The 14,267-nt window shown below is 41.9% G+C and overlaps 1 protein-coding gene across 2 annotated transcripts in view; it reads right to left on the reverse strand.

Moving 5' to 3' along the window:
* The window catches only part of LOC137321865 (synaptotagmin-like protein 2), a 208,894-nt gene extending 197,324 nt beyond the window's left edge, over positions 1 to 11,570 (reverse strand). For both annotated transcript variants that reach the window (XM_067984670.1, XM_067984666.1), the window contains exon 1: positions 11,370 to 11,570. The gene's annotated coding sequence lies outside the window, so the exon portion shown is untranslated. The remainder of the gene's footprint in view (positions 1 to 11,369) is intronic.
* Between the last annotated feature and the right edge of the window lie 2,697 nt (positions 11,571 to 14,267).

Here is a 14,267-nt window from a genome sequence, read left to right on the forward strand (position 1 = left end):
TTTCAACCAGCACTGCAAGTCAAAGGATGGCTACTGGGCGACAAAGGTTATCCCCTCATGATATGGCTCATGACTCCTGTCAGGAACCCACGCACGTACACAACAGGCCTACAGTGGGAGCCATTCTGCCGCAAGGAACATTAAAGAGCAAACCATAGGCATGCTCAAGCAACACTTTCGCTGCCTGGACCACTGTGGAGGAGCCCTGCAGTACTCAGCTGAGCAGGTATCAAGATTTGTCGTTGTATGCTGCATGCTGCACAGCCTGGCCATTAAGAGGGAACAGCCCTTGCCACCGCCTATCAGCGAGAACCTGAGCAGCATGAACAAGATCAGGAGGAGGAGGAGCAGGAGGAGTAAGAGGAGTTGGAAAATGAAGAGGAGGAAGAAGTGTAATATGACATGGAAGAAGAGGAAGGGAGGCTACAACGTAGACTGGCCCTTTCTGCCAGGGCTCTACATGATCAGATTATTAATGAGTATAAATAGTAACCTCAACTACACTTCCCCATTCACCAACAGTCCCACACTCCTTAACTTTCCTCTCTTACATGACCATCCTATCGTCCTCCTTATGATTACACATTGGTTCCTCCCTCAGTTCATCACAGAAATAAAAACTACCACCAAATGCAAATTCAGACCTACTTTTATAAATTAACACATGAAATTATGCAAACAAAATGAGACTATTCACCCTGGTACATTCCCTTAGTGCCTATCTTTCATGTGCCTTTACCTTTCCTAGTGCTCCTACACAGTGCTTCCTCAGTTACTGGAGTATGGGTGATGGAAGGCTGCTAGCATTGAATTGAGGAGACTGTAGATGGCCTTTGGAGGACGACCTCAAGCAGCTCTGGGCAGAGAGGGCCCGGCTTCAGACTGCACCATTTCAGCCAGGGCTGCAGCAGTCTGGACTACCTAGCTGACAGACAACAGCAAGGGCATTGGCAGAGTGGCAGGGGTGGGAGCAGGAACGCTGTCATCCTGAGAGAGGACAGCAGGTTCATCTTCCATGGAGCCACTGCCACTCTCCCGGGGTGGCGCTTCAGCGATCTGTTGGAGAACAGATTGCTGGACTGCTGTGACGCCCTGGAAGTTCCTTTCAACAGTGGCACCCAGAGACACGATAGCAGCAGTCTGAGCTTCCAAGGCAGCAGTTTGAGCTTTGATGGAAGCTGTGATATTGGTCATCAGATGTTGTAACATGGTGGGTTCCACAGGTGTTCTGATGGAGGTGACCACCCGTTCCTGGTTGGAAAGGGTGGCCTCCAAACTCTGCGCAAAGCCCTGTGCCAAGTTGGAGCTGGACTCCTCCATGTCCCTTGACATTGTAAAGAATCTTACAACACCAGGTTATAGTCCAACAGTTTTATTTGAAAATCACAAGCTTTTGGAGATTATCTCCTTCGTCAGGTGAGTGAGTGGGATTCCTGGGATACGTTCAAGGAATCCCACTCACTCACCTGACGAAGGAAATAATCTCCGAAAGCTTGTGATTTTCAAATAAAACTGTTGGACTATAACCTGGTGTTGTAAGATTCTTTACATTTATCAACCCCAGTCCATCACCGGCATCTCCACACCTTGACATTGTGTGCAGGCTTTCTGGCAGGCTTTCCAGTGCACCAAGTATTTGGTTGTGTTCGCCCATCAGCCTTCTTCTGTACCCTGGCCCATCAAAGTCATCATGTGACTCCTCTGCAGCAGTGCTAGTGTGCGACCTCGCCCTCCGGTGAGCTGGCAACTGTGGTATCTTTTCCCCCTCCCCTGGCTCCTGCACACTTGTGCCCGGTATCTCACCACGTGCAGATCCCTCCTCTATCCTAGCCTCTAAAGTACGCGCTATGTCAATATTTGAGCTGGTGGATGCAAGTGTCAGATTGAGTGATGTTGTCTCCTCATCATCACTGTCTTCTTTCTCTGCCTCCTCTGACTGGGAAGGTTCCAGTTCTTGAGTATCTGAAATGACAAAGGGAAACGGGTTGAGTTGGGGTGAGGGGAGAAGAAAAAGTTAGAAGTGCGTGCTTACACCATCATCAGCACGTGAGTCAGAAATGTTTGTGGAATGAGGGAGAAGTCGGAAGATAGGAGGAGGATTGGGAATGCAGAGACCCTCATCATCGATCCCTCCAGCGCCGCCAGTGGCCAGCGATGGCCCTTCCCATGATGGCCAGCACTGTTTCATCCATGGGAGTTAAAATGTGTAGGCGTGCCTGTCCTCCTCCAGTTGTTTTTTGCTGCCTCCTGTTATGCGCCACCTTCTCCTGCAAGAAAGAGGGAAGTGTGTCGGTGAGTGTCCTGTAAGATGTTTGGGTGATGTGGCTGTCATGGTTGAATAGCTGCCAGTGTGTGTGAACTGTGAGTTGTGGGTGTGAGGCTTGCAACAGTGCTTAGTATGTGAGGGTGCGATAAAGCAAATGATTTGAACGGTTGAATAGTGACTGAAAGAAATTGTTGCTAGGTGGGTGATAGGGAGTATAGTGCTTTGAGCAGTGGATGAGGCTCCTGGTGCAGTTGGTAGGATATGTCACTTGAAACTTGCACTCACTCACCTTGACAAGTCGTGTTAAATCATTTAACTTCTTCCTGCACTGCATCTATGTTCTTGGAGCTATGCTACTTCCTCCCACTGCCTCTTGAGCATATTTCTGGAGGGCCTCCTACTCTTCTGCTGATACAGGATGCCCCTCCTTCTCTCCACCTCTTGCACCAAGGCCTCCAATGCATTATCAGAAAATCTTGGTGCACGCTCTCTTGCATGTTCCGCCACTCCTCAAAATATCAGATTCAGTTTTCAAACAACTCTCACTGCGCAGCAATCATGGAAATCAGCAGGCAGCACCAATTTAATGTGTTGCCTGCAGCGCAATGAACGGGCACGGATTAATCGTGCACCACTATCCCCGTGTCTATTTTCGGTGGTTATTCAATTTAACTCAACATGAGTAAAATTGACTACTTTTTTTTATTTGTTCATCTCCATTCCTCAAAGCAGTGACTCACACAGGGCGCAGTTCATGAAAAAATTTCTGCTACCACACCTCAATTTTCAGCTGACTTCTAGCCAGACATTTTCCAGCAGTAGTCACCGGTTAACAACAATAAGTAAGAATCCTGCCCAATTATTACCTTTCTGGCACCGGAACCCCGGCTGATGTGTATTCTGGGTTCTGAATAAAATTGAAGAAAAACCACTATTTTGAACTCTTCTGGTCTCCATATTATAAAAAAGATGTAGAGGCACTGGAGAAAGCATAAAAAGATTTACGAGGATGATACCAGAACTGAGAGGTTACACCTACAAGGAAAGATTGAGCAGGCTGGGGCTCTTATCTCTAGACGGGTGACCTGATAGGGGTCTTTAAGATTATGAAATAGTTTGATAGAGTAGATGTAGAGAAGATGTTCCCACTTGTGGGGGAGACCAGAAATAGGGGCCATATATATAAGATAATCACTGATAAATCCAATGGGGAATTCAGGATAAACACATGAGGGAGAAAGGAATAGAAGGATATGCTGATAAGGTTAGATGAAATAAGGAGGGAGGAGGCTCGTGTGGAGCATAAACACCAGCATGGACCTGTTGAGCTGAATGGCCTGAGTCTGTGCCGTACATTCTATGTAATTCTATGTTATACTACAAGGACACTGTCTGGATTCCTTTAGTTTCAGCACATTTTCGAACTTGCTGACCACCTACAGCTAAGCTATGATCGCCCTCTCATTATTGAGCAATCACCTGGAATTTTAATATATGGGATAACTTTCCAACTTCATGCAAAGTCATAAAATTACCCCTTGTATGCATGCTTCTTTCATTACTTCATTTTCAGTATTAATAAATTAAAGATTTGTGACAATCCACAGCTTCTGGGACCTGAAAGAAACCCCTGAATCCTCAGCAAATTTGATTAGACTTCATGACTTCAGCACTTAGCTGTATGTTCACCCCTATAAATATTTTCCACAGGTTAGAAGATATGGGTGTGACAGTTTGGCATCAAGTTGTTAGAAACACAAAGTGACACACAGTCCAAAAGGAAGTTGTCTAGCAAGTTTCTCAACCTTAAAGGTTCACAAATCATTCCAATAAACAGGTTCCAATTTTGAACCTTATCTTGACTGACAACTATGTAGCAGTAAGTCCAAAAGGAATGACTGTTGGATTGTTTCAGAAACTGGTTTGTAAACAAATAAACTTGTAAAACCTGCTAAATACAATCATGTAACATGAATCATCTTTTACACAAGTATCTCATGCAAGGTCAGGAGCAAGTTCTTGTTGGTCCAGTCTGCAGTCGCTTGTGCTATATGCTGTGCACGACAAGAGGCAGGTGTTATGAAATATTATGAACAATTTCTCGAGATCGATTCACTTTTCAGAAACCAGCACATATAAAAGACAGACAAAGACATCTGGGTGTTGTTAGTGGTCCAACTTCCATGGTTTGTCAATGGTAAAGGTGTTCTATAAATGCACATTGTTGTTCGGTATTCTGATTCTGAAATGTTTTTCCTGTCAATATTAGCAGATATCGACTAAAACAACTTCAAAAAGTTGCTGCTATAAGATTAAAAAAAATTAACTTAGCTTGTTCATGCAAGATCTGGACGTCGGTCGCTAATATTTTTTGATATTCATTGCAGCAGATTGCTCTCTACATTCTACCACATCCTGACACAGCCAATTTCAGTTTTCTTAACTGTTTCTCAAGTATTTTAACATCAAAGTTTGATTATTCTTCAATTTATTTTTCTCTAACAAATTCACACAGCGACAAGGAGAGTTGCTTTGTAATTCTGAGTGTGTTGGTATTTCAGCTTTTGGGACAATCAGGCAGATAAGAATATGTAATTGCCTAGAGTTGGCAAATGTCAAGTGAGTAACAAAGATACTATCGCAACATTCTATGGGAAACTATTGATAAGATTGTAAGTAATACAACATTTCAAAATAGCCAGGAAGTATACCAAACTTTATCTTTGTAAATGGGTGTTAACGCGTAGAGAAATGCTAGAGAATAAGGTACGCAATAGGTCATTAATCAGTTCGAGATCCATTGCTAATACGGTGCAACTCCAAAATCTCTCTCTCTCTCATACACAGTGTCAGGCAGTAAAAGTTTATATTATAACCAAGTGCAATGATATGTAACTGCAGTAATTTATGACAGGGTGTCCAACCATTTGGAGCAGTGGGCCGTGTGTAGGAAGCGAGTGCCTCACTTATTATTAAACTGCTTCTGAGTTGAGAAGTGTCATAATTAAGCTTCACATCCAATTTATTCAGCATCTCTTGGTGTTGTTAGACCTACCCTTTCAACTCCACTTACTTCTTTCACTCTCTCTCCTCCTATACTTCTGTCTCTCTCCTCCCTTTTCTCTCTTCTCCTCCTCCTTCATTTCCACCTTCCTCCCTTTTCTCTCTCTTCCTCCCCGTCCTTTACTTTTCTCTCTTTCTTCTTTTCACTCTCCCTTTCTCTCATCCCCTTTCAGCATTGAGACTCAGGTGGGCAGGCCAGAGGCAACAGCATCGATGGCCTTTGAATCTGGGACTTCATGGGAAAGGACATTGAAGATACTGCTATGTGCTTACAATGGGTAGATCTGGGAGTCTCCTGGTCTTCTGTGGAGGGAGATTTTTGTCTGTTGGGGGGGTGGGGGCATGGTTGCTGACATGCCCAGGCTCAATAGTCCTATGTGAGCCTTCTGCCATTCTTATGCTTAAAAGCCGTATCCATCAACAAACATTAGTTTCTCACTGTCAGCTGAAATTGCAAATATAAACCTGCCAATTTACATTATTCTGGCAACAGAGGCACTCAATTTTCCATGGGGCGGCAAGCTGCTATCGGATTACATTCAGAGAATGATGGAAGTGTAAACGGAGGAGACCGATGTCAGGAAATTGAAATGCCACCGCTTTCCTGACACCGGCACTGGAATAAAGAAGAGCATTTAAGGGCCATTTGGGGTTGTTCCAAGGAGCCCTAGTCAAACCCTGATGACAACCCTCCCTGCTACTCCAGGCACATTTGAGTGAAGAGAACACTATTAACAAAAAGTGGTGATCTCTGAAAAATATGCTAAAAGGAACAATTGATCTGTCATTGGGGGAAAAAACAATTAGAGAAATAAGCCATTTGTAATCTTGGTGCCCTGTTCAACCCTGAGATAGCATTAAACGTCACATCCTATCCATCATCAAGATTGTTTACTTCCACCTCTGCAACATTGCCCGTCTCTGCTCCCACCTCAGCCCCTCTATCGCTGAGACATTTATACATACTTTTGTCATCCTCCATAAACCTTCCATAAACTCCAACTTGTTCAAAAGTCATATCCTATCCTGCACTACATCCTGCTCGCCCATCACTCCCCTCCTTACTGATCTACACTGGCTCCATATCCTCCAATGCATTACATTTAAAATCCTTGTCCTTGGCCATAAATCCCTGCATGGACTTGCCGCACTATCTCCACCAGCCTTATATCACCTCTCCCATGTTTCCATTCCTCTGACTTCAGCCTTCTGTGCATCCTCTCTTCCTTGGCCCCACCAATAACAGTAGAGATTTCAGCTGCCTTGGTCCTACTCTTTGGAACTTCTTTCCTAAATCTCTCCACCTGCCCTCATAATAAACCCCCTAAAGACCCATCTCTCTTACCAAGCTTTTGGTTGCTCCTCCTAATTTCTTCCTTCCTGGTTCAGCGTTCTTTTCCTGATGTCTATTTGTGAAGAGCCTTGGGACATTTCTTTAAATTAAAGGCACTAAATAAATGCAATTTGTTGTTGTTTATTGTTGATAGCAACAACACTCCTTCAGCAGCAGTAAGCCTAGCTGACACCTGCCTCCCACTCCCAGCAATGCTCCTCCACGCCTTCAGTTGGGTCTGCCTCAAAAATTCATGATCTTGTAGATCCTAACTGGAGATGTGCAATCATGCTGCTGGAAGCAGAAGCCTTGTGTCAACCCAGTGAGAGAGCCGGCAGCACTGTCTATCTAATTATGCCATCCTCCATTAGCGAGTTAACTGTTTTGCCTATGAGGCTCCTCGGAGCAATTTTTGTTCAATCAGGAGTTACTCAGCAAATGGTTTCAAATTTGGAATCAGGGCAAGTTTAACCCCCTGGCCAGAGGTTGGATATATCTGGTTTATAATATTGTTTTTTACAGAATGAATTATTTGTTTCATTTTAGATCGTACATAAATGTATTCAGAATGAAGCTTGATAAAACAGGTCTAGTTATGTGTTTTGTTCAGCTGCTTCAACACATGGTCTGCTGTGCTGAATGATAACCTGTTTGTGTGTCCCATTAAACTATTTTTTATCTTATCCAACTATGTCCAGCTATCCATCCAGGCTTGGTGTCAAAAAGGTTGTCAGGCTGTGCCCTAAGAATTGTACTCTGTGAGACCATCAGTCCTGTTGTACTGTATTAGCAATGGATCCCTGATTGATTAAAGGCTTATTTCTCATTAATTTCTCAAAATCAATGGTCCATAATTTGCTGTCAAAATAACGGTGAGACTAATGGCACTCGCCCTTATTTATGCGCAAATGGTACAGCAACTTCAGGCGAGGGGCAGATGCGCGGTTAAACTCAAATATCCAAAAGTTACTGTCTGAGCTGCGCCGCTCCGCGAAAATGGCACCTCACTGCCTCACCATTGAAATGCATTGAACGGCGTGAAATTGCTGTATTTGCGCATTAGATATGAACTAATCTCGCCACAGAAAGTTAAGTCTTATCCATTTCAGTCTAAGTACCCTTTTAACAATGTGATAAATGTTAATTACTGCCAGTCAACCTCTCTGGCACTTAACGAGTATGGAGTCTCATCCTTCAGGTTTTAATTGTTGTTGGAGATTTTAAAAATATTAAAATTTAAATCTTCTAATTATTTTTTACTTTTGCTTTCTGTCTCTTTTTTTCTTTCTCTCTTAGTCCAATCTTTCTGTCCCTCCCTTTATTTCTCTTTCTGTACCTGATTTAACATTGAATTCACCCTCTCTAATTTACATTTCCTTCTCAGTCTTTATGCTGTTAATTTCACAATCCTTCAATCTGATTGGTTAAGGAGAAACACTGTAGCTTGCCCTGTTCACTCAGGTCCCAGATGCCCTGTTTCCCTCGCTGTGACGTTATCAGCTTGTAATTTCAGCAACTTGCCACACAAAAAGTTACAACCTAAACGTACAAAGCAAGTCTAACTAACGGCAGATGCCGTTAGAAGCCCTGCCATAATAAATTATGGCTCAATGTGTTAATACAAATGAAATGATCAAGTCAGATGTGGGTCTGTGATTTTTGACAATTTTATTTGTATTAAACATGATGATGTTGAGAACTTGACCAATGATGATAAGCAAGGGGGAAAAGGGGGACTGAGTAATACATAGTGGCACCCAAATTTAATTTCAGCCCTGGCTGATGGAAGGAAAGGTTTTTCATTTTAACAGTTGGAAAAATCCTTAACAAAATGAATTTTGACAATCTCAAGGCAGGACCTAATGGTTGTGAGTTCATTACACAAATTGCCCATAATTCAACACTAATCGTCACAAAATTAATTAATCTACTTAGAATGGCTATTGTGGGAATAGAAATGTCACACTGGTGCAGTACGGAAAACTATTTTGAGGCTGAGGTTAAGACACATTTCTGGAGCAGAATAGGAGGAGCTTTTTAAATGTGATAATGCTCAATGCTATCACCAGATGCCAAAAATGTGAAGGTGTTCCATTTCTGAGCAGCATCTCTGAGTGCAAAGGTTGAAAAATCGTAAAATATAATATATTCTAAAAACTACCTAAAGTAAACATTTTCCAACATACGATGTTTCAACTGGTTGGAAAATATTCTGTAAGGCTAAATCTCCAAGTATTGTAAAGATGCTTCTTGTACTAATTTCACTGTTAAAAATACAGAGCATGAGTCATAGAAGACTGAAACCAGACAATCTTTAAACTGTGAGAGTTCTTAGTTTTAAATTTAGGACAATGCGTAGCCTTGTTTCACACCTACCTGCTTCCTCTGTCTTTTCTACCAGAACCTAACTGCCAAACAGCATCAATCATCAGAATTTCAAGTTCTCTGCATTTCACCTGCTCACTCTTCTGGCCAGAGAGCCTATGTTGGGTATGGGCCTATGTACAGTCAGACAGGATTTAAAAGGAACAGTCACTAACCACTTTAAAGTACCGGTCTCACTGGAGCGCACTTAAAACAAAGGTGTAAGCTGAGAAAATGAAATAGAAATAGAAGATACATGTCAAGTTACTGAGAGTTCTGAACGATAAACTATTGCATTGTGTGGGCAGAGAACAAGGCAGGTGGGTTAGAAAGCCATGACATCAATTTCTTTTGGAAAATCACTTTCTTCCCAATAAATATTCTGTTCATACTGAAAATGGTTAGTGTTTTTGTATAAGAATACACATTCCTAAATAATTTTATATGGTTGTCAGTTTAGATCTGAAAATTGCAGAGTGAAATTGTATGGGAGCTTTGCCACACTCTTCTGATTCATTTTTGGTCCCATAATTAGCATTTGTGTGAGTGATCTTCTGGTACACATATTAGAAAGTAGTAGCTCACTGAAGGCAGAATCAGTTGTGGATCATTGAAGTAAACAGAACTCTGCCGGTGGAAGTGCAATGGATTGGGACTTCCTCATGCCGACAGCCAAATCCCCGGCAACGGGTTACCTGAGTGCCAAACCAGGGAATTATAATTTCTATAAAAATATGCTTACAGTTAAAAATATGTTATTTGAAAATGAGAAATCCAAAATAAAAAGCCAAGAAGAAAGTTTAATGGTTACCTCTCCGAGCTACAGCAAAACACAAGGTGGGAGTTGAGCTAGCACACATAGCCCAGAAAGCTGCTGTACAATCTTCTGTGATTGTACAGTCAGCATGACAAATTTACATAGGCAAACCCCATTATAAATGTGGATATTGGAATTTATAAGGTAATAAAAATGGATATAAAGACCTTGAAATTCTACAAGGGTCCTGCTGGATTCCTGCTGTAATTCTGACGGTGGCCACAAGCACAGACCTGGGCAGAGTTCATGCCTGCCCTTGCCTGTCAGAAACTCCAGTGCCTGTCGATTTATGTGTAGGAGGATAATGGGTTTACCAGGCCTCCAGCTGCCCATAGCCATGGTCCTATCAGTCTCCAGAACAAAGGGGCTGACCTGCCCAGTGGGACCCACATATGCCCTTCTGGAGTACACTTCCGTTCATTCTGCAGACCAACTGCCACAGAAACACCAGGTCCTGGAGTGAGAACTCCCAGCTTAGGGAGTGCCCACCCTTGGCTCCACCCACTTGCCGTTGTTTGCCTTGTAAGGGACAGGCGGAGGTTTCTGGAAATGGTGGAGGCCCGGCTGAACACCCCCAAAACATTTCACAGCCAAGATTTTTAATATATTATAGGTAGATTAAATTATAGTTAAACTCCTATTGTAAATTGTTATTACTGATGATAATTGAATCCTGAGCCTTACCAGCATGATTCATAATCACCAGAATGCTGCTGTTTATCAAGATAGTCTCTGTGGCTTCCACATCTGTTGGTATCTCACTTGTAGTAAAATTACAAAATCCAACTCATTTAGAGCCAGCTTGCCAGCTCAATACTAAATTTATTCTTACTGACAATTAACTCATTACACACATAGACATTTCAGAGTCTTTTACAGGACAGTGGATAGCGAGAGGGTACCACAAAGGAAGGAGAATATAAATGATTCAATTACAAAGTACATAGAGATTATAACTTAAACTTAATGAACTGGTGGGACGATTTTAACCCTATCCTGGCAGAAGCTGAACAGGCGGCAAGGGCATCACCCCCCATCTCGCCCCTCAAAGTCGGCAGGGTCCTTTTTAACCAACTGAAAGTTTGTTGGAAGTTCAATTTCCACTCGTCAGCTGTAACTTCAGCAGAGAAGCCACGGAAATCCCGGAAACACATAATGTTATGTTTGGGGGGTTTCCATGGTTCTTCTGCTGAAATTATGGTGGATGATTGGGGGGACCCCCATGGCAATTCAACAACCTTGCTATTTTGCTGATTATGAAACACGGAGGGTGAATTTTCACAGAACTTAGACGGAAGAGCTGCAGAAACCCATAGCTTCAGCAGAAGAGCTGCGGAAATCCCAGAGGTTACAGGAGATAACCAGGAGAACTCCCCAAGGAAATCCACGCCCTACATTGTTCACGCACTGACACTTGCTTCACTTGGCCCATCTGGGCAGGCCCTACATTCTTTTCAATAAGTTTCCTTTTTAAAAAACGATATAGTGTCTCTCTGTTTTTCTATAGATAGTTTTGTCACACCTACCTGAAGAGGCAAAAACAAAAAAAAACTGAGGTATCAGTAATTCTTTCAGTAACTTCCTGCTGAAGATCTAAACGAGACTGCACATCAAGTATGCACTAGAATTGGTCAGTAGAAGTTTTGTTGCAATTCTTGAATTCCTATTTATCTCCTTCTTCCCGATTGTTTAGATGGCACATTCCACACCTCAGTATGTGGTAATATCACTATTTATCACAGCACTGCTGTGTGAAACTCAAGCTGTTAGATAGAGGAATGATGGAAGAGACGTACATAATAAGTTGAATGTGCAAGCTGAATGCAACTCAAGCACTTTGTTTTGTAATCAACTTTAGACACACCCACTGTTAGCACTAAAATGTGGGCAGGAGCACTATCAAGAATGGAACAGTGTATTCACTCATTATTCTATTTTATTCACAGTTCTTTCTAGATATTTCTATTTTTGAATTCATCTGTTTTGATATTTATCTTCTTCCTAATACAAATTTCACCAATATTTTTCTTTATTTTTCCCTCTTTCTGTCCCCTGAGCATACACCAAAGCCCTGTCAACTGGACAAAGAGAGACGACCATCTCTCAGGTTGCTGCCAGTATGTTCAGTAGTCAATCACTGGAAGTTATGTAATATTGGTCCAGTTTGACTGACACTTTGATTTTTCCTTTTAGTCTATGAAGAGTAGATGAACGCTGAATCCTGCACACAAAAGAAGTATTGACCCCAAATTTCCGATTGGGGCCAAGGTGTAAGAAAGAAAGACTTGCATTTATATATCGCCTTTCATGCCCTCAGGACATCCCAAAGCTGGTAATGTAGGAAACATAGCAGCCAATTTGCACGCAGCAAGGTTCCACAAACGGCAATGTGATAATGACCAGATAATCTGTTTTAGTGATGTCGATTGACGGATAAATATTGGCGAGGACACCAGGGAGAACTCCCCTGCACTTTTTTGAAAAGTGCAATGGGATCTTTTACGTCCACCTGAGAGGGCAGACGGAGCCTCATTGTAACGTCTCATATGAAAGGCGGCACCTCCAACAGTGCAGCACTCCCTCAATACTGCACTGGAGTGTCAGCCTAGACTTTGTGCTCAAGTCTCTGGAATGGGACTTAAACCTTCTGACTCAGGGGTGAGCATGCTACTGACTGAACCATAACTAACACCAACATTCCTCACCTTGATAAGCATATAAATTCTAAACTAATAAAAAACAAATAAAAATCCCCATATGGGGTACTTTAATTGCAACCCTGGAAACTACAACTTTATGATACATACGTTTTATGACGACAAACAGCAGCATCTCATGCTCTCACCATATTGAGCTTATTGTCAGTGGCCATTATTGCTGGTATTACAGCAACCCTGCCACCATCAACCATATTATTTGTTCAATCTATAAAGTGCAACACTCATCTTGGAACAGTGCCATATGTAAAAGTTCCAGGGCATAGAAATGACTGGTTCAGCATTTGGTGGAATCAGCCTCTTCATGAAACTCACTTGGCGATCAAATGTACGTGACAGGTATTCCATACTAATGGTGAAATGCAACATCCCATTAATTCATCCTCCATCCTATTTCGTGTGATTGAAACTTGTCTTTCAGTGTATTATATGAATAATTCTAACATAATGAATGTTTTAACCAGGGGAGGAATGTTATACTTCCGTTCTAAAAAAAATGTAACAAAGCTAAGGCTAGCACCTGAAACTGCTGAGCCCAGCTAAAAATCTAGGATGATTGTCTTCACAAGTTTTCTACCAGCCAGAGAGAGGAGAGGAATTTGTCTAAATTCCAGAGACTATTGGATACATCCAGTATTCATTTTTATCAGGCTGAGTTACCATGTGCAATGTCTTAAAAATGGAGCAGAAAAGTGACAATCATCTTGTATTCAGAATAGGTAATAATGTTCAGTTCTACCTTCTGTGATTCCATTTCCACCAACTCAGCAAACTTCAAAAACTGTGGACAAAATACCCATATTCTCCATTATCTGGTCCAATTGCTTTGCGCACATGTTTTATGGGAATGTCATCAGTGCTTTTGATTTCAGGTGACTTGTTGTTTGACCTTTAATTAAACAGTGAGGCAAATTGTAAAATGTTGTTATATTTCACATGTGCTTTTTTTCCTAAGATTGCATAGCTTCTCTCTGTTAAAGGAAATAGTGGTTTACAATGTTTGCAGCTAAACATCCATAAAGCATGATTGCTCTTGGTGGTTGAGTATGTGGTCAGGGTGATTAAGCCAACATTGCTCTTCTTGATAATGTTGAGGACATCACTAAAGAATAATAAGTTGTCCCATATTCAGTCATGAGCAAAATGCAGTTACACTGTCACAAAAGAATGAATTATATATTACACAGAATTTACAGCACAGAAACAGGTCATTCGGTCCAACTAGTACATGACAGCGTTTATGCTCCACACGAGCCTCCTCCCACCCTACTTCACCTCACCTTATCAGCATAACCTTCTATTCCTTTCTCTCTCTTGTGCTTATCTAGCTTCCCCTTAAATGCATCTATGCTATTCACCTCCTTGTGGTAGCGAGTTCCACATTCTTACCACTCTCTGGGTAAAGAAGTTTCTCCTGAATAATAATGAGTACATTATGAACACAGAGATTACATAGTACCTTATCATAGCTCTCAGAAATGTCACAAACAACTTCACATAGAGAGGCCAACAAATTGCTATGGTATACTGAGGTTTACAGAGTGCCCAATATGCACAGCACACAATAATATGACTCAGACATACCTCAGGCATTTGGAGCTGTGCATCAAGCTCATTAAAACCCCAACTTTCATGCAATTGATTGGAGATCTCCGTAATGCAATTGGTACAATTAGACAGTGCTCCATAGGCTAAATGCCCAAAGAA

This window comes from Heptranchias perlo, chromosome 5 (assembly GCF_035084215.1).
Source record: "Heptranchias perlo isolate sHepPer1 chromosome 5, sHepPer1.hap1, whole genome shotgun sequence".
NCBI classification, from domain to species: domain Eukaryota; kingdom Metazoa; phylum Chordata; class Chondrichthyes; order Hexanchiformes; family Hexanchidae; genus Heptranchias; species Heptranchias perlo.